Source organism: Delphinus delphis, chromosome 7, assembly GCF_949987515.2.
Source record: "Delphinus delphis chromosome 7, mDelDel1.2, whole genome shotgun sequence".
Classification (NCBI taxonomy): Eukaryota; Metazoa; Chordata; class Mammalia; order Artiodactyla; family Delphinidae; genus Delphinus; species Delphinus delphis.
In genome coordinates, this window is record NC_082689.1 from 67,049,582 (window position 1) to 67,074,079 (window position 24,498).

The following is a 24,498-nucleotide window of genomic DNA, read 5'->3' on the forward strand; positions in this document are numbered from 1 at the left end:
TAATGTTAAAACATAAAAGCAGGTTTAGGAAGCCTGGAATTCCAGGATAAGAGTTTCATATTTATCCTCTAATCTTCTGAAGTTTTTGAGCAGAAAAGTGAAATAACTATACATTTAAGTTAATTTGCCAGAAGTGGGCAAAAGCAGAAATTCAGAAGGATCCTTTGTGAACTGATGGCATTCTGGTCCTGGAGTCATGGCAGTGGCATCAGAAGGAAGAGAAACAGGGATAAGTATTGATAGTATTCTTTGTGGAAATACAGAAGGCCAAAACAAGAGAGGACTGAAGTAGGAGGCCAAGAGTTAATTTTCCAGGTTTTGAAGCCTGAATTTTAAATACAGTCTTTTAAGGAGATATGAAGAATTTTAAATTGTTTGATGCTGTCTCCACAGTGGCTAAACTTATGCTAAATAAACTGAATGCCTCCATTTCTTGGGCTTCTCCCAGTCCTATTTACTGGGAATTAAATTCAAGAGTAAAGCTGGGACACCGCAAAACCACCGCTGGGTTCTAGCTGCATCCGTTCAATCAGTTATGTCTATCTAGCTGATGCATATTATCCAAATTTGGGTGGTTTTTTTTTTTGTATTTTTGTTTCTATATGGGAGGGGTACCATTAAAAGATATACAGGGACTTCTCAGCTGAAAAACTGAAAGAAACCTTATTCCAAATGATAAGTTGTCACTGCTTGAATGTCAATCATTCTTAAATCCTGAACACAATTTCATAACCAACATTTCTCTTAAATATTTAAATGGTATCCTATTTCCTACATTCAATAAAAATAATAAATCTTATTAGCGAATTCAATCCTGTGGGTTGAGTTGTTAATCCCAGTACTCTATTTATACAATTATTTTCAAGTTTATTTCCTATTTTTATCTTGTCCTTCAACTGCAATATAGTTCAGGGTTGCCTATTTTTAGTGCACTCAAGTACCACGGGCAGAAATGCTTCAACACTTCACTGTATAACCATGGCAGTTCTGCACCTTCCCTCCTAGCAGGCGACCTGTGCTTATGTCATCTGTGTCTTCCAACTTAAAGGGTGAGTCTAAATTCTCCTATTTACCAATCTTAAAGAATACCCATTTTGTGGCAAGAAGAAAAAGAGCAGTAAAATATTTTGATGACCCTGTATTTTAGAGGAGACTTCAAAAACCTTGTCTAAAAATAAGACATTTAATGCAAGTGCCAAAGATCAAGTAAATCATTTTTAGTAATCCTAGGACTTTTGACTGTGTCCAGGCTTGATTTGGGGAATCCTACTATGAGAATCGTTTTATTCTTTAAGAAAAAAAGCTGAACAAAAGCCTGACTTCTTGCAGAATCTTTGACAACTTTTTCTTTTTTAAACCCTTATCTAGATGAGCTGTCTGTGAAGCAAGCTGACCTTCATTTAAATATGAATTTAAAATCTGCCTCACATGTCTCAGTGGGGGCAAAATGCCAGGTGTATTTAGGGATATCTGGTTAATATTGTTGCAGGTTATCCAAATCAGCTCACTCCTAGAAGGCTGAGAGTACAAGCAGAAAAAGAAGTGACTGTAATTAGGACGTGGAGTTGTGGAGTGAGACAAAGATGGTTGGGTGAATGGGGTTGTGCGTTTCCTCTTTGGCACTCAGGCTGTCCATGCCATCTGCTGCAGAATGGGAGGAACAACTGGGCTTGTCCTCAACAAACACTGGCAGTTGGTCTTTTCATTTCCTCCCAGAAGAATTTGCCTTTACTAGGACAAAGGTCTCTGGAGCATCACAGAGATTTATGCCTTAAGAAATGCAGTGAACCATTTGGAAATCAAGATTGCTTTCTTGAAACTTTAAGTGGTCATAAAGAAAAGAGAAGTAGAAAAATAAATTATTCCGAGGATGTCTGCCCAACACAATGGTCCTAATGTGAAATTCCATTTGCTACTCGCTTGAAAGGGTACGATTTACCATAAAAATATCAAAGATTTTGAGACTCAGTCACCAGGGAGTGTGTGGAATAGCAAAGTGAAGTGTGGTTTCTCTTGGTTGCAATAGAAGAAAGTGACACATGAACATTTAGAGAGATGTTATATCCATGTGATATTATTCACATTATACTTCCCTTAAAAGTTACTTATCCAATTATTTATTATTTTCCCATTACTAACTTTTGTTCTCCATGAGGGAAAAACCATACCTAGTTTATCCTCCATGCACAGTCCATAATACATAATAACAGCAGCAGTTAACATTTTGCCCTTACCATTCGCTCTTCTAAATGCTTTACTGATATTAATCATTTAATCTACAACAACAGGTATTATTACATCCATTCTTACAAATGAAGAAACTGAGGAACAAAGTACCCAAGATCATATCTAGTAAATAGAAAACCAGAACATAAACCCAGGTACTCTGACACTGAGTCCTCATTCTTCTATACTACCTGTCATATTAAGCATGCGATGTAAGTATTTGTTGAAAGAATGAATGACCAATTCAGTAAATTGCTTTTTAAAATCTTGACTAGGTGAGAAACAGGTCATTTAAATTTTTCTTCTCTCTCATTAGAAATACTGATCCACCTCCCTACAAATGTAAGAAAATAGTTATAGCCAACTGTATTGATAGCATGATAATGACAATGACCAAACTTCAATCCTGATACAACTATTGTAGAATTCCCTCCAATTCTAAAGAGACATCAAGAAAATGTGGATCATTTAGGTTAAATTTGCTTAAACCTGTCTTGATTTCCATTTAAACATATTCTGCCAGAAACACACACAAATACATTAGGAGGTACAGAAATCTTTCACAGTATTTGTAAAGTGGCTTACAGACTTAGAAATGTCTATAAATGAGTTAATTGATTTTTAAAACCCTCGTTAAGTGCCCACTCTCTAAAGTACTATGGCTCTAATCAAGTCACCACCTCTTCCAAGGCCTTTAATTATTCCTTCTATAGAGAAGGACTTCGAACAGACACTTTCTCCAAATTCAAATTCGTTGTAATGATTATTACCTGTCTCCATTTGAATAGATTTTTCCAAGGGAATAGGTGAATTTCATTGTTTCATAAATAAAATTCTTTAAGAATCATAAGAAATAACATATGTGTACTAGTAAATACATTTGCTTGTTTCAAAACTCTACTTCATGATAAAAGTACAGTAATATTTAACTAAGGAGAGATTTTATTGGTTTTGTTCAAATCAGTTTCATTCAGGAGTGTTGAGGAAAGCAGTAAGGGTTGCATTCTGGACCGGGACACCAGAGAGCTGGGTTCTTGTCCTGGTGATGCTCCCAACTTACCGGGAGATCTTATCCAAGTCATTTCTCAGAGCCTCAATTCCTTCATTAGTAATGCTAAGGTTCTATGACATGACCCTTGCCTCTTCCAGAGAACATATATTTTAATAAATTACAGAAGTACTATGAATTTAACATTTTAAAGTAGTCATTTTTAAGGGGGAAAAACCCATCCTTTCTTGAAATCTAGATTCCACCTAAGTGATACTGTTTCTCTATGAAGAGATAGAATGAGCTATGGTGAGGTGACTTGTGTAAATGATCTCATTTGGGAGGTACCGAGGGGACAGAGACTTGTCATTGCCAAGTAAGTCACATTTAAATTCCCTCAAGCCTTGAGAAATAATGTGAGGGAAAGTGCAAAAATAGCACAGTCATTCCTTTGGACCAAGTTGACTCCTAGGCCTCCTGAGAGCACCGCAGCTGTGTATTCATCTATACGCAAAGAGAAATAAGAATCTTCTATATTTGGCACACGGTGCTCTTCTATATACCAATGTGCTCATCTATCAATATATTTTATGCTGAGCCTTTCAGTAAGGAAAGTTCCACCATGCACACTGCTTCATGCACAGCTACACATGTTGAAGATGCTTTTTTTTCCCCTGCCATATGGAAAACTGCAAGAGCACAGAGCCACACTGAACCAACCAGAATGATGCTAGAGGCAGCTGTATCTGATTGAAACCGTGGAGAGAATCGAGACTGACAGAGTTGCAGGGCTAGAAGGTTAATGAGTCCATAGTCCTGCCTCCAGGCAGAACTGTCCTGAACCATTCCAGGCAAATGACAGCTCAGCCTCTTGGAAAATAAAATCTTCAAAACACGCTTCGGTAACATTTCATTGTCTAAAATGTCCTTATCCTCATAAAGTTCTGAAAGCAATATAAGTCCACACTCTTCTTCTGTTTAATCTCCCTGTTGACAGATATATAGAATAATAAACTGACAGAAATGTGGAAGATGATGAGAGCCTTAGAGATGGGTCACAGACTTGGTTATCATCCTCCCAGAGACCTCAGAGGAGGGAATAATTAGCACATCTGTGGACTCTGGTTCTAGTTACAGTAATATTATGGGTCCAAGTATTTGTTTATTATAAATCAGATCTACTATTTATCATACATTACTAAATAAAATTTTGCCTTGCACTCCATAGCAAGAATCATAGGTTTAGCAAACACTATCTGAGCTAAAACATTTAATCAAGGAATAGGTTCTTACATAAAAAGGCAAAGGAAGTACAGACTGGTGTGCAAATAGCCCCATACTTCTTTATTTACTAATTTTGTTACAGCATTCCAATTTATGGTTACGTTCTTACATATAATGCTTCTATAAGATTACCGCCTCTTATGCCTCTGGGCATTAGGAATCATGAATGGGTTGGTGGCGTTATATAACGACAAGTGTAGGCCATTTGTGGATCAGGGTTCAAATCCCTTGTCTGCTACCTATCATCTGCATGGTTAAGCTGCTCCATCTGAGGCTTATTGCCCTTACCTGTAAGAAGAACTACTAATACCTATTTCACGCTGATCTTGGAATATTAAATGGGAAAATATTGGTAAAAGCACCTAGGACCTGGCAGGCAGTAGCACAACTGTTAGTTGACCACTAACCATGAATCTGATCTGCTACATGCTGCCTTTCTTTCCTCTTCCCCATTCCGTAAAAGTTCCGAGACAGGGTGATTGAGTGTGGGACACACCTGCCTCCTCTGTCACCAGGCTGTGCTTCTGCTTCCATTTGGCCTGTCGTCTATTGCTGATCCCCATGCTAACTTATCAGGGGATTTCCCTTAGGGACATAAAGGGTAAGAGCAAGGAGACCTTACGATGCCAAGTTAAATGCGATGCTAGATTTTAACTTGATTTTTAAAAAATCTATGCATGTTACGTTTGTGCTAAGAGCAAGTATTTGGAATTCAGATTCTAAAACACTATATTCATTTTTAGAAAGTCGTAATAGAACTGCTTTGTGCAAAGGATAAAAAGACTGATTCAAAGATAGACTACTTTTTAGTTCACAGGAGTGAGCAATAAGAGGAACTATTATTCATTGTGAAGTAGAAATGCTAATATCTACAGGGTTTGAAATACATTTAAATAATGCCTTATTGTCAGAGAAATATGTTCTTATTACATAACAGATAGCTATAGAGACATTTTAAATCACCACTCCAATTTTATGATCCAGAAACCACTGATACTTGAGTACATTTTCTCTTTTCCTGCACATATTCTGACAAGCAGGACTGCTTTTAAGTTCAAGTTCTGCCACTTCCTAGTTAGTTGGTGTTGGGCATTAGTTTCTTGAAGCATCTGTCACTGCATCTGAAAACTGGTATCAACTTCATAGAGTTATTGTGATGACTTGTGAAATAATGCACATGCAGCACTCAGTACTGTGTATGGTACATAATAAGCATTCAGTCATGTCAGCCATTGTGATTATTCTTTGTTGGGTATTATTTAAAATGGAAAAATGACAATTCAAGGAGAGGAAATGAAGGTCACTAGCAAGCTGTTTTGTCTTGAGCTCTTGGAGCCAGTACAGTACAGAAAGGTTTCTCATGCAACAACCTCAGAGACAATTTATTGAATGCTTTACTATGTGATTCCAGACACTAGGATATTATAACTGATTTAATCCTCACAACAGTCCTGAAACAGGTGGTATTACTATCTTAACTTTACAGATGAGTAAACTGAGCCAAAGACGGGTTAAGTATCAATAATATGCAAAGTCTCACAGCTAAGTGACAAAGCTGGGGTTTGAATGCAATCAATCTAGTTCCAGAGTCCATTCTTGTAAACTGCTGGGCTGCAAGCCCTGTACTTACCCAGCCTTAAGACTTCAGAAAGAGCCCAGAGTCAGCGACAGAGACATCAACGGTTTAGTGGACAGGGGGATCTTATCCATCTTATCCAAGGTCATACACGTCACCGTGTGCAGACGGTGGGAGGGACATGGCAACAGTCTTCACTACTCAGGGGGAAAGGAGGCTACCGTTTATAGGGGGAATTGATGTCAGGTTGGTTCAGTTACCAGGGAGACTAGCACCTGGAGCATGGGGCAAGCACGCAGGCTGTTAATTAGGCCCTACAATTAAGAGGACTGGATAGTCATGTGAGAGAAACAGGGCCTGGTTGAGCAGGGGACGTACAGAGATAACAGCCATCTTGAATGGCCTCCATGCATTCCACCCCTACACGACCCTTACCATCTGGGTCCACCCCTCTTCCCTGATATGCCTGGGGTCAGGTAGGTAGAGGTACACTACAATCAAATACCCCGCATACCGAATAGACAACTGCAGCTAAAGAAAATCAAGAGTCCAAGAGAGGGACAATCTTTGGGGGCCATGTGCTTATCAGGTCAATTTTTCATGGAAGTCCAAAGGAGGATGATTTACTCCTCTAGCTACAGCAACCCAACAAACTCACTGCACAGTGACGCCACCACAGTCACCCAGTCCGCAAACAGATTCCCTCCACTCAGACTAAGGACAAAATATAAGACATTTAACAGGCACAATACAGGGAAAATCATGACCACTAAGCAAAATACAAGCAGTAACAGCCTTCTGAGATAATACCGTCTCTACCTGCGGTTTTCATCCTGGCCTGCAGGATCCCACCTGTCCATCCTCACTGCCCATAGCCGGTGCTAAATAATAAAGAAGCGGCATAACAGGCCACATGGTTAATATAATTGTGGCTTTCTCCAGTAAGGAGCCCGGATTAACTACTCTAGTAGTCCTAGGTGGGGCGCGGCAGGAGACAGGTGAGCTCTGTTAAGTCCCTTTCTAGTCCTATTCACCACGGGGTGGTAAACCCAAACCACCAGGGCCTTACCTGCCAGTCCCAGGCCCATTTTATAAGGTGTTCCTCTGGGTCTAGATCCTGTGGCAAGGGCAAAAGCAAGTTAGGGTCCTGGCCAATAACTGGCAGTGGGCCTTCAGTCCTTTGGTAGTCAACAGTCGAACTCGGATTGTGTTGGATCAGCTGCCTCTGGGTTAACGTGGTGTAAGCACTGGGATGTTTGCTCCCACCTTAATGGTTGTTTTAAGTAGCCTGGCAGCAGTGGGGTTGTAAGGCAGGTGGAAATGCCAGTGGATGTCATTTTTACTGGCCCATTCCTGAACTTCATGGCCAGGAAGGTGGATCCCTTGGTTCTTATCAATGTCCATGGCGGAGGGGGCGGGGGGGGGGGTCTTATAGCATGCACAGCTGTTCTAGATCCCAAATAATGGTTTTGGGGTTGCTACACGACTAGGCTAGACCTCTTGTAATGTCTTTTACCTGTTGTAGCGCATCGTAGACTGCATTTAGCTGGTGTTCCATCACACTACATCATTGTTCCGTCCCCTTCCATGGCTGGGACCTGAGGCCCAAGGGCACTCTTATTAGTTTGCTATTGTCACAGGCCCCTAACAAACACTTCCGAGTAACTGGCCATGTCCAATTCACAAGCCTGTCCCTGAGTTAACATCCCTAAAGCCTGTGTCTTGCTTAGGGCTGGTGGCTCAGGGATATGCTCATCGTACCCAACTAGCTAACAGCCAGGTACCTGATAATCCAGGTTCTTGCATTTTGTCTGTATTCACCAGCCATCCCTGGGCACTCAGATGAGTCACAAGCATGGGGCTGCTACTTTTCAACTGGAAAGAGGCTCTGAGGTTAACAGGATTTCATCAGCATAATGGGAGAGAAAGACATCTCTCACGGTAAACAGCTGCCACGGGGCTCCACAAGCTAGAGACCAGCCACCTTAACCCCGCAACTTTCTGTTCCCCGTCCTGATTTCCCGGCATCTCAGCGCTCACGGGAGTTTCCTCGGCCACCTGGCTGGCTCACTAATTGTTAGGCTGCAAGCCTTGTACTCACTCGGCCAGCCTCAAGACGGAAGAAAAAGTTCGTAGTCAGCGACAGAGACACCAATGGTTTACTGGAGAGGGGATCTTACCTGCCTGAAGCAAGGTCCTGGAGCGACACCTCACTGCGTTCTGTGCGCGGCAAACACTGAGCAGGAAACGCCAGCCATCTTTGCTACCTGGAGGCGGGAGCAAGGGCGGGAGGAGGGGCCCGGGTGGGGGGAGCCAGGAGGAGGCCACAATCTAGAAGGGGAATTGACGTCAGGTTGGCTCAGTTACTAGGGGCACCGGCAGTTGGGGCATGGTGCAAGCAGGTAGGCAGTTAATTAGGCCCTATAATTAACAGGATTGGAGAGTCATGTGAGGGAAGCTGGGCCTAGTTGATCAGGGCCTAGTTGAAGCAGGGCCTAGTTGATCAGGGCCTAGTTGAAGCAGGGCCTAGTTGATCAGTGAGCAAGAGAACAGCCATCTTGAAAGGCCTGACCATACATAAACAAATACAGAAGAGTTTAATATTGAGCAGGTATTTTTGCAAATAGTACAGTTTAAGTCAAACATTCTAAAAAGCACTTAAATTTTAACAATTTAAATGCAATTAATTAGAAAAGGACCACAGAGATAAATACCAGGGAAAGAATTAGATGCCCTATTCTTTCAGAAAGAATGTTCCCAAGTGGCTTATTATGCCCATCCAGCAACATTACAGGGCCTCATATTCGATCCATTTCTTCTGAACTTTGTAGGTAGCTAGAAATGGTTAGGCAGCAAGCAGTGTTCTTGGAAAAATAGATTCGTGTTACCCTTGGAAACAGAGTGTGTTGCAAGAAAGTCTTTGGCATGAAACAAGGCTGAGTATACACAGCCGTCTCTCAGATGGTGTGGGTTTGGAAACATAAGTGGACAAGCCAAACCCTTTAAGTCTTCCTTTTCCTTTGAACTGAATTCCAGAATGTGTTTTTTATGTTACTGTGTAGCATTTGTGTTTATCCTTATTTATTCCTGCATAATATTTCATTGAGTGGATGTGGCTATTGAATGAAAACAAGATCCTTCAGTCATTCCAAACTGAGTTAAATGAAAAGTTCCATGCTTTCCAAGCTCATCTACTCATCCCTTTTGGATAGTGAGAGAAACATCCCAAAGCATGGGTGTGGTCAAATGATAAAGGGAAATTGCTGTCAACTTTTGGGGAAAACTGATATGTTCAGATATTGCTGATGGAAGCGTAAATTTGTATATTCCTTTTAGAGAACAATTTGGCAACATTTACGAAGCGCACTATAAATATTCATAATATTTGGCACAGTTCCCCCTATTCCTGCGAATTTATTCTAAGGTAATAATTATAAAGAAAAAAAACATAAATGGAGAGAGAAGTCAAATATAGCGTTAATTATAAATAAAACCTAAGGAACATACTGATTGTTCAACAAGAGACAAATAGATAAGTAAAACATCCATGGAATATTTTGTTCCCTGAAGTAATTATAATCATGAACTGTATAATATAGAAAAACAAGACGTTAAAAAGTAGGGCACTAGATGATCTGTTTACTTTGATTATACTATGTGATGTGAATAAACTAGAAGGTAATGTTGAATAATGGAATTAAAATAGGAATAAGGACTAGGTGATTTTTTTCTTCTTAAATTTCTTTAAATATTGCTTGAGATAGGCAAAAGAACTGACAAATAAGATAAATAAATGGATGAAGAGTTTTCTTTGTCATTAGAAGAGCAGGTAGATTTTCCTTTTCCCACCCCCAGTGTCAGAAACCAACCAAACAAATACATCAAAAACGAAACTCCTTGCCATTTGCCTTTAAGGAGAGCTGCCATGTTTAGAGTTTACATCTCTGAAATAGCCACTCTGGTGAGAAAAGAGACTAAGAACAAACTTCTGGAGTAGGGTCTTCAATTTGCAATAAGATTTCACTTCAAGAGATCATACTCTTCTCCCCTCCTTTCCTTTCCTTCCTCCCTCCCTCCCTCCCTCCCTTTCTTTCTTCTTTCCTTCCTCCCTCCCTTTCTTCCTTCCTTCCTCCCTCCCTCCCTTGCTTCGTTCCTCCCTCCCTCCCTCTCTTCCTTCCTTCCTCCCTCCCTCCCTTCCTCCCTCTCTTCCTTCCTTCCTCCCTCCCTCCCTCCCTTCCTCCCTTCCTCCCTCCCTTCTTCCCTTCCTCCCTCCCTTCTTCCCTCTCTTCCTTCCGTCCTCTCTCCCTCCCTCCCTCCCTTCCTCTCTTCCTCCCTCTCTTCCTTCCTTCCTCTCTCCCTCCCTCCCTTCCTCCCTCTCTTCCTTCCTTCCTCCCTCCCTTCCTCCCTCCCTCTCTTTCTTCCTTCCTCCCTCCCTCCCTCCCTCTCTCTTGCCTCCTTCCTCTCTCCCTCCCTCCCTCTCTTCCTCCCTTCCTCCTTTCTTCCCTCTCTTCCTTCCTTCCTCCCTCCCTCCCTCCCTCTCTCTTGCCTCCTTCCTCTCTCCCTCCCTCCCTCTCTTCCTCCCTTCCTCCCTCTCTTCCTCCCTCCCTCCCTCCCTCTCTTCCTTCCTTCCTCCCTCCCTCTATCCCTCCCTCCCTCCCTCTCTTCCTTCCTCCCTCCCTCTATCCCTCCCTCCCTCCCTCTCTTCCTTCCTCCCTCTCTCCCTCCCTCCCTCTCTTCCTTCCTCCCTCCCTTCCTCCCTCCCTCTCTTCCTTCCTTCCTCCCTTCCTCCCTTCCTCCCTCCTTCCCTCCCTCTCTTCCTTCCTTCCTCCCTCCCTCCCTCCCTCCCTCTCTTCCTTTTCTTCCTTCAAATATAGCAGACATTTATATTGCTCCTCTCCTCCTTCCTCTTACAAATTTCTTTCCTTGATCATCATAGGGCTTTAAGGCCCCCTTTTCAATACTTTTTAGTACTTTTTTTTCTTTACCTTCCATCTTTATATAATTATTTTACCCTTTATTTCTATATGTTATTTACAGTTAATTCACTAGTGCACTTCTACTCTCACCCTGTTTTGTGTTTCTTTTAAAGATTCCCTGGCTGACTAGCTATAATTGCATTTTCAGTAGTGGATATAAATGAAGGTTAACTTGACTCCAGCTCTTAAACAGCACTTTTATGGTTAAGTGGTTATGGCTAAGTTTATGGTTGTGGTTAAATAATTTCTCAGAAGAACTAAAAGTTAATGGTTTTGCGTCATTAAGAACATCTTCTAATTATTCCTGTCTTTTATTCAAATTCTGTTGTAAACAGAGTCAATGCTTTAAATTTCTTTATATTTATACAGTATAAATAAATGCCTTGTGGGGAAATTAACCATACTTTTTCATCTGTTTTTAAAATAGTTTTGGTCACTTAGTGTACATAGTTTGTCATATGGTTGAATAGTATTTCTATTTTTCATTTGTGTGGAGTAAACTAGCCAGGTATCTGCTGCTTAGTCTGTTTGCAGTGATTATATCATCATTTTGTGTTGCCAGTGATTTATTTTCTGTGTTATCCATATTGAAACATTTTCAGTTCAAGTGGATCATTGCCCTAAAGCACTTTTCAACTTAATAAATATAAGTAGAAATTGGACTTTTCATTTTGTTATGAAGTTTTTATTATAGGCAAAAACTCTAATTTGACTCTTTTCTTAACTTAGTTCTTTTAGCATTTAAAAATACCAGATATCGTTACAAAAACTTACGCTTCTCCAAATGGGAATGTAACACTGTTACATTTTCTGTTTCTCTGTTTTCGTAGGTGACATGTAAGTCATGTTTCTCTGTTTTCACAAGTAACGTGTAAGGGTACTTCTGAGGCTTAATTTAACCATGATAGGTGACACTTGAGCAGTGTCATTATGAAATAATATGCAAATCCTTCACCTTCACTTAACAATACTCACCGAGAAGCTACTATGTATTAGGCTCAATGTGGGGCCCTAGGATACAACAGGCAGCAAGACTGTATCCTCTTCGCATCCTGTGCTCTTCACCTGCAAAATAGGAAACTGATACTTTTTAAGGCTCCTTTTAGGAGTAAAGTCTCTAATTGATTGTTTTTATTTCAAAGATCATAAAAGATTATCCATTTTACTAAAAGCAAAACTTAAAAAAAAATGAAGATATTTTAAGTGATACCTGGTTCAATATCTAGAGTTTACCATGGTAGACAATAACTGGTGAATGTTAGGGTTATCTCTGAATATGACTATAGATGTGTGTGTTTATATTTTCAAATATATGTGTATTGCACAAAGGAATTTAAATTGTAGGTTGCCATATGCACTCAGAAAATTGAACAAAAGCAATGAAACATGGTAAATACAACAAAACACAACAAAACAGAAGTTAGAGGGTTTTACACATAGACTAAACCCATTCCCTGAAAAATTCAGGGCATACATTAAATATTTCTACTACCATGATACTGAGATGAGAGGATAGCCTTATGATATTACACACTGACTCTTCAGAAAATCCAATATTAAAATTCCTAAACTCATAAGAGAACTAAGTGTATTAGTTCCACATTACACAAGGAGTCATTTGTCGGTTTTCTTTAAAAGGAACCATTTATGATCCCTCCACGAGTATATTTATAACATGATTCCATGTACAAAATTTCCCTTTCTGCACAGTTTCTCGGTAACAAATCTATTGTGTAAAGCATGGTCCACTTGTAATCTCCTTATACCGTACTAAGCTAGGCTGAGCAGCCTCAAGGTCATTCACACTGGTTTTGGCTTCTGTGTAAAGACGGCCCCAAGCTATTTAAGGAACATCTGGCTGCTGGAGAGCTTGGAGCCAAATTTGCTGTTCATCACTCGCAAGTGCCTGCTTTTTAGATATTAACCTCACTCCTGGCTCCATCTAACTTTTCCATTCTTAGTTTTCATTTACTTTGTTTAAAAACACATATTAATTAAAAAGTTAAAAAAATTTTACATGTGAAAAAAACTCTCAATAAGCTACCCTAAATTGTTTTGGGTGAACATCTAGATATAAATAAGTAAAGAGGGGCCAAATAATTTGTGTGATCATTAGGAAACCCAAAAGACCAGAATTACGCAATAGCCTACTGCTTTAGTTATGTTTATGCTAAAATATCCAAAATGAATAGCCATAAAAAAGCATCACTTTTTAACAGACAATAAGTCACGTGTTAGTAAACACAAAGAGTTAGCATGGGTAAATGACTTATTTAAATACATGGTTTTACTTGAAGTAATCCTAATAGTACTTATTTGCAAATTAAATTCTAAACAGTATATAAATCTGCATAAATAGACTATGACACCTTGAAAACTGCTTCAATCTTTAAAATAGTACATTAAAGTTGATTTACCACATGATCCTCATGAAAATACCTATGACATCTACATTAATACACAGTGAAAGGATAGTAATCAGTGAAACGTCTGGGATTTCCACATGAATCAACACTGGTGCATTGCTAATGTAACACTCAATTACATCATGTTTAATTTATGTGGAAATGTTTGGATATGCCTAAAATGTCTGTGGTAAATCATTCTGGGATCTTAATTGAACATTTTTCTGTGATAAATTACTCTGTAAACACTGAAATAATATTCTTACATAACTACCAATTTATTTTGAAAGACTCCAACAACCCCAAATCATTATTTTCTTTGTATGATCCTAAGCTTGTATCCTTCAGGAATTTATTTTCCTTTCTGGTAGCAAATAATTTTAGCATTCATAAAATGCTTATTTCCATCCCATAGCTTGGTTATCATTTTTTAAAACTCAAAATATCTATGTTATTTTAATATACTAAAGATCATGGTGAGCTATAGTCTCTTCAGTAATGAAAAATGCTTAGAATTAAAAATTTGACACTCTTTTCCCCAGTAATAAGCTACTTAATTTAATATACTAAAGTAGTGATACTCTATTTCATACTCAATTACTTTATTATTAAGAATATTTAAGGGACTTCCCTGTGGTGCAATGGTTAAGAATCTGCCTGACAATGCAGGGGACACGAGTTTGAGCCCTGGTCCAGGAAGATCCTACATGCCGCGGAGCAACTAAGCCCGTGTGCCACAACTACTGAGCCTGCACTCTAGAGCCTGTGAGCCACAACTACTGAACCCGCATGCCAAAAATACTGAAGCCCGCATGCCTAGAGCCTGTGCTCTGTAACAAGAGAAGCCACTGCAATGAGAGGCCTGCGTACCTCAACGAAGAGCAGCCCCTGCTCGCCACAACTAGAAAAAGCCTGCGTGCAGCAATGAAGACCCAACGAAGCCAAAAATTAATTTTAAAAATATTTAAAGAAAAGAATATTTAAGAAAGGAGCTCATTTTCATGGTGGAGACTAGTTGAAATGTCATTATTATAGTTAATACAGAAAAGATTTTATATGAAGCTGAGAAATAAATATTTTTAATCATAAAAAATACTATGATACTAAAAATTAATAATTTCCCATGTCACTACCCTTCATTACCTGAAATGTTTAAATCAAATAAATGTTTAAATTGAATAAATTCTATTTTGAAATTTTTATACACCTGTTTACTTGAAATATAATAATTCTTCCTAGAACTATAATTAAAGTAATATAATTAAAATTGATGTAAGTTTATATTATTCTAATAGTTATAAACTTAAATTGGACTATGATTTTTCTGTCATTTTCCAGAAAAATGAGTCAACGGCAAATCTGGAGACTGTACCAATCAGAATTCTTGGCTGCAAACAAACAAACAGCAGCACCAACAAAGCAACATGATACAGCAAAGGTAATCAACCATGGGTTCTTCAGCTGAGGCCTTAACTGGATTTTGTGACTCCCTTCCTCCACTCCACTTTCCTTGCCTTCAGTTTGAATCTCAATGATTCTTTACCCAATATGGTGAGGGATCTGAGCCCCTGGTAGCCTTGCTTAAATCAGGTTGCAGTACACTGACATTTTCTTCCACCCACAACTGTGGCAGTAAGTCTACTTTCCCTTAAGTGGAACTGACAAACATAGTAACACAGCAACAACAGTAATAATCTTTTCTCTCTACTTTTTGTTTTTGCCTGCTTCCATAGGGCATGAAGAACCCAAACTGATCAGGTGCAGCCTTAGCTTCCAATTCAATGGAATTCCAACCTTCATGTTACTATTCCATCAGAAGCCAAAATCAAAAGGATAGAAAACAAACAGTTGGCAAGTGAGTTAGTAAATGTAATCCTGAGAACCTCCATTCCAGTTTTAAACCCTACAATTCTAGACTTGGATATTCTGACCAAGTGGAAAAAAAACTCCATGTGGCAATCGTTTGTTCAAAATGTAAACCGTATCCTGCAAGAAAACACATCAACCGCCCACGCTGTTGACTCTCTGTTAAGCTTATCTGACTCAGTGACTAGTTCCTTCTAGTAATGGGGTATGCAGTAGTATCAATGAATCCCTTGAATATTAACCCATTGCCTTCCTTATTTCTTTAAAAAAAAATGAGTTCCTTTAAACTGAATCTATTTAGTGTGGGGTACCATCGCCTTGCATAAGGCAACCAATTAATCTACAGATGGTATAATGACAGAGAAGAATGATCAGGGAAAGCAAAAACAAATTCAGAATAAATACCTACTGCAATAAGGAAAAACTGCTGCTCACTTCTCCCCATCCCATAAAGATGATAGGTATTCCCTGTAGACAACTTGATATCAAATTGTTCTTCGGTCTCTCTAGGTATAATGCTTTTTAGAAGCCCATGATCAGTTACTGATACTAGAAAATGGAGTGTTCACGGTAGCCGGATGGCCACTGATGAGAACTCCATGTTGTTGTAACTGCAGATAATCTTCATTCCCTCTATGATAAACATTTGGTTCATGAATCCGCTGGCATTGCTGAGAAAGGAGGTTAACCTATATTTACTGAGTGGGTCACCTTATCTGTTCAACATACCCTTTCCCCAAACTCCCTCCATAATCTCCAACCCTACTCTTCCCAACTGTCTGGCTGTCCAGCTAGTTCATTAGCCACTGAGTTGGTATAGGTTCTTGTTCTGATTATCTTTACTGCATATAAAATTAACCTACAATTTAGTGGCTTAAAACAATCATTCTATTATGATCATGGATTCTGTAGGTAAGGAATTCAGGTGGAACACTGGGGATGGCTTTCCCTTGCTCTGTGATGTCTGCTGCCTCAGCTAGGAAGTCTTGAGTCTGGGGATGACTCAATGACTATGGGCTGGAAGCATCTGAAAGCTCCTTCACTCACATATCTGGTACCTACACTGGGCTGACTCGAGGACGAGGACTGGTGACTGAAGTAATTACATGTGGCCTCTCTTGGCAACCACATAGCATGACAGCCACAGGGTGATAGTATTTCACTCCCAGTGACCACAGGAAATAAGTTAATTAGCAGTTTCACTTTTTCATAGTAGAATAAGGCAGATCTAAATTCTATCTCTAAAATGCCTAGAATTTTAAATTCCTTCACCCTCAACAAAGCCAGATAAAAGCCCTGGATCCTGCCAATTTCACCAAGATTCTGTGCTGCAACTCACTACTAGTAACAATTTCTGTTTAAATCGGGGTCCTGGTTGCACAGCAGAAACTGACTCTGATCCTACTAAGCAGAAAAGGACTTCACTGGAAGAAAAAAGGTTGGCTCAGACAGTCCATAAGAGGGCTAAAGAACCAAGCTCAGAAAAGGGCCCTGAATTAGAGACTGGGAAGCAGAGAATGTAGCTAAGCTCATATCTCAGGATCAGCCTGGAGAGAACATCTCCACTAACAGTGCCCGCACTGGATCCTGGCTGCTGCTGCTAACATGAAGACCTACCACCGCTGTGACTGACTTAACTGTTCAATCACCTCCAGAACAACCCCTAACTACCCCTGATTTTGTCACTTTCTACAGATCCAACATTCCCATATAGAGCTTCCTGCTGGCCAAACTTAATGACATGTCTGCTTTTTAGCTCTTGGGGTGAGAAGAGGGGATGAATGCTTCTTCTAGTTCCCCAGAGGGAAGTGGGACTCTGCCTCACCACACTTACACAACAGGAATCCTACCAAATAAAAACGGGGCTTAGATTATGGGCAGGCAAAAATAAAGCATATACCTATTGAACATGCTTAATCTGATTATTTAATAATAATTATTATTTAATAATTAAAATGAATGAATGGATGAATTAACAGTAAGACTTAATTAGTTCAAGCAACTACTTTAATAAAAGGAGCCCCAAGCTTCTAGCCTTAATGTTGCTGTGTAACTGGGTAAATCATTTAACCTCTCGAGTTCTTTTTTCTCATCTATAATAAGAGGGCTTGGCCTCTGATCTCTGATTTTCATTAGAACTAACTTCTTTTTAAAAATGATTGTCAGTGTTCTTTGCAGAGGCTCATCCACGTGGTGGAGCCATATGCCTACTAGGACTTGGCAGTACCCACTGCACTAGCTTTATAATATTAAGAAAACTCTTAGTAAACCAAGTTGGCTAATTTTTTTGAAGTTACAAATGGATTGTTTTAATGTGTGTATATAATGAAAGATTATTGAACAAAGCTTGGTGAAATTTAATGGTTATGCATCCAATTTTCCATTGTGTGTGCAGAAATTTGGGGATTAAAAAAAATTTTTTTTTACACGGTCTCATGTTGTTTTCTGAACTCCAACACAGTTTCATCGTCTGGAGATAGCCTATAGCCTGGAAAACAGCAAATTCAAGAAACATCCTTCCCAAAAGAGTGTGGGTTCTTGGTATAGAAATCTTTTCATGAGAGACTTGGTTCCAAGGTTCTCCATGAGGAAATTTGGGTGCTTCCCATTGAATTCTCTCATCTGAGTCATTCCTTCAGCGGCCTAGACGTCACCTCTGAGGATGATTCAACCTTTTCAAGACAACACGGAATCTTTTCTATCCTCTTTGGGGAAGATCACAGATATGCTTCGGAGGAAAAGATGATGACACTCCGGACTGTCTGGCTTCCCCTTTCACAGTGATTCTATTAGGGAATCTCTCAAGCTTATAGGGAATCCCCCTTCATCCATCTTTTGGCAGCCTGTACTGAACCAAGACCAAATCTTTGAAGACTTAACTCGTGGTGGCTCCCAGAGTCCATCCCTCACAACAGAGCAATGTTTTGTAAATTCAGAGAAGCATGTTTGCACTTTGGACAAAAATATGACTGGCCAAAATTCTGCAGTTTGCTATACCATAGGATAGATCCAAAGTTCCAAACAGGGTTATGACAGAAAAATCAGACAATTGGAATAGGCATTCAGAAATGGCTGCTTATCTAGCAACATGAAGTTCCCATACTTGGGGACTTTTGGTTTTATTTACCCGACTTGAGTCATGTCTGTGTAAGGGAAATTCCTAGTGAGGTCCTGGATGTGACCACTGGGTGTGCTCCAGTCTCCTCAAGCCAGCACCAGGTCAAAACAGGATCTTATTCTGTGAAGCTTACAGTCAGACTGGCTCCCTCAATCTTGCTGTGGCGCTGGCTCCCTGGCTACAGGGAAGCTCGCACAGCAGGAATATGCATTCAGAAGTTGCCTTCCAACCAGCTATATTAAATCCCCATATTATGTCAGACAATCGCTGTTATATTTTATCACATAGATGTAACCAAAGATTACTGGTTAGTTGAAGATTTAATACGAACAGATGATGGGTAAATTTCACAAGTGACACAGTGTTGTTTGGAACATTTTCATTTTCTCACCAACATTACCAAAAAAAAAAAAAATCACAGCTGAAGAGACCAGTAATAATGATCTACTTCATGAGCTGATAGAAAAATCAAGAAGAGAGTAAATGTTCACACTTGTACTGTGTTAAAATTCTTCACACAGGGCCTGGCATAAAATGATCATGACAGTGAACTAACATTTGTGTTAGTTAACTTTACGACATGGGCATATTATTACATCTATTTTTAGGGAGAAAAATTGAGGTACAAAAAAAAGTTACATTGCCTAAGTACATCCTGTTAGTTAGAGATGGGCTGACGTTTGAACTCAGGTCTTTTCTTACCACAGCCCATGGGCTTAGCCACACTACTCTGCTTGTGATGGATGCAGGCTGAACAGATATATTTTTAAAATAAATAAATACACTAAGCACAGAAATTATAGAATACATAACGCCTTCTTGGATTATGAGGGGTTTTTTTCCTAAAGCTCTTTCTGTACTCAGAGCGTTTTTTTGTTTTTTGTTTTTTTAGATGTTGGGGGTAGGAGTTTATTAATTAATTAATTTATTTTTGCTGTGTTGGGTCTTCGTTTCTGTGCGAGGGCTTTCTCTAGTTGTGGCAAGCGGGGGCCACTCTTCATTGCGGTGTGCGGGCCTCTCACTATCGCGGCCTCTCTTGTTTCGGAGCACAGGCTCCAGACGCACAGGCTCAGTAGTTGTGGCTCACGGGCCCAGTCGCTCCGCGGTATGTGGGATCCTCCCAGACGAGGGCTCGAACCCGTGTCCCCTGCATTAGCAGGCAGATTCTCAACCACTGCGCCACGAGGGAAGCCCTTGGATTATGAGTTTTTAAACCTCCTCTTCATTCCTATTATATTCCTATAATTTTGTTAATTTATTTTATTAGTGTCTCAAATTCAGTTTAGCAAAAATATTCTTCCTAAACTTTAATAAAGTCTGTTGGTTAATATAGACATAGCTTGCTTTGTGTTAACTTTTTATACATGAAACTGTGTTGACCTTTGATGTATATACTGTATAGTTGTCAATTCCCAAGTATATGTAAACAAAAACAAAATCTCTGGTATTTTTTAAAAGGTTAAATGAAGTGACAGAGTACATTGATGACCTATGTAAATACAATAGATTTGCTGAAGGGACTGTTTCAGTGGCCTTTACATACTGGCGTCAAGTTCAACCAAACATGGTAAACTTGTTCCAAAAATACATGTCATTTTTAGGGGTCACATTTATTGCTGAAGTGACATTCTTATGTGCTATAAAAATGACAGTCTTTTTATGTAGACCCCTTTATTCATTTGCCACTATTCTCTGTTTCTTTTTAGGATTTCTGAGGATTTTTATTTCCTATTTTATTTCCTATTTCCTATATCCAAACCAACCTTATTGTGTCCCTTAAAAAGAACTTTCCAGAGAAGCATCCAGGAATTAATAAGCAAACAATAGAATATTTTAGATAAGTTTTACAGACTGTTCAACTGTCACATATGCCAAAAAAGTCACCGTTTTTATATAGACTGGTAATTGACCTGATAATCTGTATAGGAAGTGAGTTGTTTTATTCACTTACATATTTATATATTATACAATTATCAGGCATCTAGTGCTTTGGGGAATGAATACTTACAAAATAATGTTAGTTAAAAGGTCTTGTCAAGTAAGATGAAACTTATTTTAGTTGCAAAATCAGGGGTTGGCAAACTTTTCTGTAAAGGGTCAGATAGTAAATATTTTAGGCTTTCCTGGACATATGGTCTCTGCTGCAGCTCCTCAACTCTGCCACTGCAATGCAAAAGCATACAAATAGTGCGACTGTGTTCCCATAAAGCTTTACAGACACTGAATTTTGAATTTAATTTTTACGTATCACAAAATAATATTATTCTTTTGATTTTCTTCAACCATTTAAAAATGTGAAAAGCATTCTTAGCTTGTGGGCCCTCCGGCTGTAGTTTGCTAACCCCTGCAATAAACAGCGAAATCAGACATAGGTGAATAACAAAAATCTCCCAATGAAATGATTTTTTAAATGTTAATGATAAAGGGCTTCCCTGGTGGTGCAGTGGATAAGAATCTGCCTGCCAATGCAGGGTACACAGGTTCTATCCCTGGTCTGGGAAGATCCCACATGCTGTGGAGCAACTAAGCCCGTGTGCCACAACTACTGAGCCCGCGCACCTAGAGCCCGTGCTCTGCAACAAGAGAAGCCACTGCAATAAGAAGCCCACGCACCGCAACAAAGAGTAGCCCCCACTCGTCGCAACTAGAGAAAGCCCGTGTGCAGCAACAAAAACCCAACACAGCCAAAAATTAAAAAAAAAAAGTTAATGATAAAGATACAAAGATAGTGGCATTTTAATTAGTATATTTCCTTTTGCTTTTAATCTCTGCTAGGAATTTTCATCTTCTTTGTTACCCTTTCTGAATTTACAGTGTTTTCTAAATCCACTATCTTTTCTTTTTACTATCGGTCAACCATTTTACCCTTGATCCTGTATTCTTCAAAACGTGCACTGATTTGCTATATTCTTCTAATTTATAATAATTGATAACAATTATTGAGATAATTAATAACAAAGAATATATTAGCTTCTTCTTTATCCTTGTCCTGATGAAAGTTGTCATTTTGTATGTTTTTAGGTTTTCATAAATGCAATAAGTATTCCTCTGTCTTATTAATATAAATTTTTTTTTACTGATAGATTTCTCTTTACTGATAGAATAAGTTTAAAATATGCTGATGTACTATGATAATTTTGGCTATTTTAATAATGATGTAATCTAAAATGGGGATTAATAGCTATTAATAACATTGGCCCTGAACACTGGCCCTTGTGGAACTGGTCAGAATATGGAAGACCAGAACCAAAAGTACAGGCAGGATTAAGAGCTGGGTGAAGACCTGAAATAGAAACACACAAGGATAATTGTTTTAATGATAAGGAGGTGAAGATGTGATATTGAAGGAGAGTTCAAAGTTGGCCATACATCCAGGGAAAAAGGACAGGCACATCACGAGAATAAGTGACAAAAGTTCTAAAAGTTCAAAGGTGTCTTTTTAGAAATGGACTAGGCCACTGGTCAAAACTAAAGAATACTAATTAGTTGACATTTTAATACAGATTATGGGTAAGATTCATAAACAACATAGTGTCTGAAAAATGTTTGTTTTCTCATGACATTATCAATATTACAAAAAAACACAAAAAACCCTCAGAGCAGAAGAGAAAAGATCACTAAGTATGAACAAGTTAATGAGCTGATAACATTGGCTTGGCAGCTGGTAATATGGATCCTTAGCTAGAGAGGCCAAGGTTCAAATGTATGTGAATGGCAGGCATTGCATGGTGAAAAGCCCAAGTGTAGAAACTGGCACACGAAGTAGGAAAACTAGAGACAAGGTAGAAAGAGGAATGGGATCAAGGAAGATATTCACAACCTGGAATCTGAGTCATCTATCAAAGATAGATTGAAACTTGCAGGGAACAACCTGAATTTTGAGTTCCTACCAGCATTGGGAGAATAGTCACAGATGAGGTTCTTCTGCAGAGGAATTAGAATGGCAGGAAAAGAAGAGAGAGAGAGAGCTGTACTCTAAACAACATAAGATAAGAATGAAGCGACACCGTAGTTAGATTACATACTTTTTATAAAGTGAAACCTAGGTCTTTCAATTTATTCATTTAAAGTATGTCACTATTCAAATTATGTGTCATCAATTAGAGATTAGTTGATGTTTATTTTAGTCATTTTAATGAAAAATATGGTCATGGAAAATGCATATTTGGTTGTGTACATCCTAAAATCCGGTACTCACGCCTGTTTGGAGAAGTCCATCTGGTCACATACTTGGCCTCACACCTTAACGACCCAACACTAAGTCCTGTCCTAGCCCCTGAAACATCTCTCTACGCATCTATTTCTTTCCTCCCTGTTGCCTCAACTTAGTTCAGGTCTTTGTCTTATTTCACTTGGATTACTGAAATATCTTCACAAATTCTCTCTTTACTCTGGAGCCAGAATGATCTTTACAAAACAAAAATTACCTCATGCCCCTTCCCATCACTTTTAAAAGCCCAGCTCCAATTAACACCCAGCTGCACAAGTTTGCTAATATACTTTTACGTTTCCTTGCCACACTTTCATTATCTATCAATATAAAATCAGGAGTAGTAACAGTACCTAGAGCATATACCAGTTCCAAAGACAAAGTGAGATAAGTTTAGAACAATGAGGAGTCCACATTTCTGTAATTGAAACTTGCAGAAATGCATTACGTGTTACTCTTATTATTGAGAATGGCATCCAAATTCCTTTGTAGGGTATTCAGCACCCCTCACAATCTTGCCCTTGCTTTTCTGTCCAGCATTAACCCTCTTCACTCTCCACTCCATTCCCTCCTTTGCACCAGCTAAGCTCTGCTTGAGCTATATTGAACTACTTGCAGCTATTTTGAACCTTCCATTCTTTCTCTTGGATTAGGGTCTTTGCACATGTAGCTGCTCTATCTGGAAAGTCCCATCTTGCGTAATTTGCCTAATTAAATTCTATTCTTTTTTAGAACATAGCTTCATGGTCATCTTTGCAAAGACTTTTCTGGTCTCCCATGCCTGGACCAGCTGCTCTTTCTGCCTAGATGCCCTGTGTATTCACCTGCCTTCCTAAAAATTCACTGTAACTGCTTGCTTCTTTGGCTTTCTCCCCATTTATCCATAAGATTCTTGGAGGCAGAATTTTCTGAGGGCAGAGCCTATGACCATGCCTGGCACATAATGCACCTATAATAAATATTTGCTGCCTTCATGAGTGAATAGGATTGCATAATACAGTTGTTACTTCAAAAGTGAAACAAAGCAAAGCGTATTGGGGGCAATTATATAAAAGTCCTATTTGTTTCCTTCCCAAAATATTCAAGCACACTGGAAATACATAAGTAAATGTGGCATTCGGCATATAAATATGTCTTAAGTGAAAGTTTCTAATCATTATATATCAAGCACTTTAAAAATGTACTATAAAAATACACTTAATGTTACAAGCTGTAAATTACTGAACCAGATAGAAAAAATCAAATTGGCCAATTATGTTTCTATTTATAATTATTTCTTACTTCTTTTTGTTTTTCAGTTAGGGTTTCTCCTTTAACTTTGAGATCTATATGTTCACTGAGCTTGGCTTACTGGACTGTAACCCAGGACTGACTGAGTTGAAGCACACTGGGGAAATACAAATATATTTTTATTCATCATGACAGATGCTCTTTGAAACTTGAATTGTGAGAACAGAAGTTCAATTAATATGTTTTTCACTTGTTCTTCTGACACAGAGAGGCCAAATGACACAGTGGAAAGATCCTCAACTAAGTGTCAAGACAAAACCTTGTATTCTAGTGCCCTCTTTGCCACTTAAAATAGCCTTGTGACTGTGTGTCATTCAACATCTCTGAGGTTTAGATATGGAAAAGAAAGACATGTTGTAAGTGGCACAGCATGGGTGGTAGAAAGTCTCTGATAGGTACATGCCTGGGGAGTCCTGGTTTTGCCACTAATACTCGGGTGACCACTGAACCACCTGTTTTCATTTTCTCTTTCACTCATTTACATACTGTAAGCGCTCAGCATATACTGACACTTGGTTAGGGGATTCAGAAATAAAATACATGGTTCTCATCTAGAGTA

At 39.1% G+C, this 24,498-nt stretch overlaps 1 long non-coding RNA gene across 1 annotated transcript; it reads left to right on the top strand.

Annotated features, from left to right (window-relative positions):
* Positions 1–1,028: 1,028 nt before the first annotated feature.
* On the top strand, positions 1,029–15,712 carry LOC132428596 (uncharacterized). Its single transcript, XR_009520158.1, has 3 exons — positions 1,029–1,049; positions 14,794–14,893; positions 15,189–15,712. It is a non-coding gene; the product is annotated as an uncharacterized lncRNA (long non-coding RNA).
* The last annotated feature ends 8,786 nt before the right edge of the window (positions 15,713–24,498 follow it).